Raw genomic sequence first — 3,378 nt, 5'->3', positions numbered from 1 at the left:
CGGACTTTAGAGGGACCCCTTGGATGCGAGCTCAAATGTGGTTCTCACGTTGACCGCCTCATAAGTAAAATGCCTCCTGCTCACCGAGACGGATTTATGGAATACTGTCTTTGTCGAGGCATTCTACAGCCAGGTACCAACCAAACTTACACCCTGCCCGACCTGGCATCCTGGCTTCAAGTTAAAGCTCAAGCTAAGCGCCTCGCCAGCCGAGTCACTCACCTCTACAACCCGGGGCCTCCTCCTGCCAAGAGGGATTATAATAGTCCATGGCCCAAACAAAGGACAGCATCAATTCTCTTATGTTCTGGTGAAACCGGTAGCAGCCAGAGCACCAATCTGACAAAGTCACAACCCTTTAAACCTAGTCCTTATTGTCCATTTTGCAACAGTAAGGAGCATTATCTCAACTCATGCCTGGACTTCAAGAAACTGAATACCAGTGAGATCAATAAGTGGATCCAAGAAGGTAACAGATGTTGGAAGTGCGGTCGTGGCCACAAAGCTGCAGCATGTACGCTTAAACGCCCTTGTAAATTATGCAAAGAGACGCACCTCACAGTACTGCATGACACGATCCAAGAGTCATCTCAACAAGTCCTGATGATGAGTAACCAAAAACCCACAGTCTACCTGGAACAGCCTCAAAGCCCTCAAAGAGTTTTGCTGAAAGTTGTTAAAGTGCTCCTACAAAATGGAGACCGCACTCTAGAGACATTTGCTGTGCTCGATGATGGTTCTGAGAGAACACTCATCCTCCCCTATGCAGTAGAGCAACTACAACTTGCTAAGCATCCTGAAACCCTTCACCTGAGAACTGTTCAACAAGAAGTGAAAGTGCTCAATGGTTCGTCAGTCAGCCTTCACGTCTCCCCCATCTTCAAGCCAAGCAAGAAGTATTGGATTAAAAATGCCTTCACAGCTGAGAATCTGAGCCTATCTCAGCACACATATCCAGTAGCGGCCCTCCAAAAACGCTACGAGCACCTCAAAGACCTTCCTTTGCTGCCTATCCATCGAGCGCAACCGCTACTCCTCATAGGTTCTGATATGTCCCAGCTTCTTGCTCCTACAGAGCCGGTGCGAGCAGGCCCATCTGGCGGCCCCATAGCAGTCTGTACCAACCTAGGCTGGTCCCTACAAGGTCCGTCTGTGATTTATGCATCTTCCCATCAGCCTTCCTGTCTGCACGTTACCACTGAATCCCCATATACCGAACTTTTCAAGAATGTGGAACGTCTCTGGCAGATCGATACTCTCCCTTACGTCAGCGAGAAGATTGCATCTCGTTCCAAGCAAGACCAACAAGGTCTCTCTCTTTTACAGACTGACTCTAAGCGTGTACCTGTTGATGGTATCCAGCGCTACGCGACACCCCTGTTACGTCGCCAGCCAAGCACTATGCTATGTGCACCTTCAGATGCTGTAATGCCAAACTTGCGCAGCATTGAACGCAGGTTGGCCAAAGACCCTCACCTTGCAACCTCTTATCGTAGAGAGATGGACAAACTTATCAAAACAGGATACGTTGCTGAGATTCCTTCAGAGGAGGCAGCAAAGAGTACTGAGTCGTGGTACGTACCACATCATATTGTGCACCACAATGGGAAAGACAGAGGGGTCTTCAACTGTTCTTTCTCCTACAATGGCCAGTCTTTGAATGATCATCTCCTCCCTGGACCAACGTTGGGCCCTACTATGATTGGAGTCCTCTTGCGGTTCCGATGTCATGCAATAGCCATAAGCGGGGATATCAAGTCAATGTTTCACCAGATCCGCTTACTTGACCATGATAAACCACTCCTTCGATTCCTGTGGCAGAACATGGAAAGGGAATCTAGAGCGCAGATCCTTGAATGGCAGGTCCTACCTTTCGGAACAACCTGCAGCCCCTGTTGTGCAGTGTACGCCTTACAGCAGCACGTCAGGGACTATGAGCCACCAGACTCTCTGCTCATGCAAGTGGTTGAGCACTCCTATGTGGATAATTGCCTCCACAGTCTGAGTAAGGTTGAAGAAGCCAAAGCTCTCATTGACACTCTGCGTGAACTTCTTAGCAAGGGAGGTTTCGAGATCCGACAGTGGGCTAGCAACATGCCAGAAGTTGTGGCCCATCTTCCACCTGATGCACGATCAGCAACTAGTGAGCTGTGGTTATCCAAAGCAAGTGATAACCTCCACGAACCCACTCTTGGACTATGCTGGGATTGTTTGAATGACACTCTGAGTTTCAAGCGTCACACAACAGAATCATCAGCTGCCACTCTTCGAAATGTCTACAGTGTCCTGGCCAAGCTTTATGACCCCCTAGGATTCATTGTACCATTTACCACTCGGTGTAAGGTGCTCATCCAAGATATGTGGAAGTCCAACCTTGGCTGGGACGACCAGATCCAGCCTGCAGATCTCCTTGACAAGTGGTCAACCTGGGAAATGATCCAAGAGCACCGCTGGAATAAGGGCCCGCACTTCCTTTACCTGCCAGAAAATGAGTGGCCCAATTTGCCTACATCCGACCTGGAACCGGATGCCACAGAGCTGAGGAAATCCGCCTTCGTTGGAACTATTTCCTGTGCTTCATCCACTCAGCTTACTGATTTCAGTAAGTTCTCCACATGGAAACAGCTTCTACAAGAGACAGCTAGCTCCCTTCATGGGGCGGCTGTTGCTGGTGCTTCATCCCCACCTTCCGCCGTGGATTTTCTGCAAGAACGTAACAAGTGGAGGAACGATGGCAAGACCCTTTTGGCTGGTCAAGTTGTCTTGATAGTGGATCCTCAACTCCCCCGAGGATCGTGGCCTGTAGGACGGATCACTCAGACACATCCAGGAGCAGATGGACGGGTCCGGACTGCCAGAGTACAAGTGAAGAATCGCACCTACCTTCGCCCAGTCGCCCGACTGATCATGCCCGACTGATCACCACCTCTTGATGACGAGGACACTACCTCATAGACTTTCTTCTAGTTCCAACTGCCATACGGACAGTTGGGGGCGGCTGTGTACGAAAGCCTATTGTGTGCCTTTAACCAGTTTTGTGATGTTCCTATGCCTTTAAGTTGATAGGTCAATCTGTGACGTCATTTCCCCTTTAAAGCACGTCTTTGTCAGAATAGCCGGTTTCAATCAGTGGTGGCAGCCAGCCTTGTGTGCGTTGACGACTAAATGTAAGTTTGTCACATACTGTTACAGCATTTGAACTGAATGTCGTGCCTTGCTACTTCTGCAAATGTTTGGTGCATTGTATGCTAAGATCAGTTGTTTTTGGGTCGATTGAGAGCTAATTAGTCTCGTTGACGGCGTTTACATTTACGTGTAGTTTATTTAACGTCATTGCAACTGCGATGGCGGAGTTTGGCCTTTAGATGGCGACATAGA

Source organism: Entelurus aequoreus, linkage group LG01 (genome assembly GCF_033978785.1).
Source record: "Entelurus aequoreus isolate RoL-2023_Sb linkage group LG01, RoL_Eaeq_v1.1, whole genome shotgun sequence".
Classification (NCBI taxonomy): Eukaryota; Metazoa; Chordata; class Actinopteri; order Syngnathiformes; family Syngnathidae; genus Entelurus; species Entelurus aequoreus.
Note: the sequence above shows the minus strand (reverse complement) of the source record.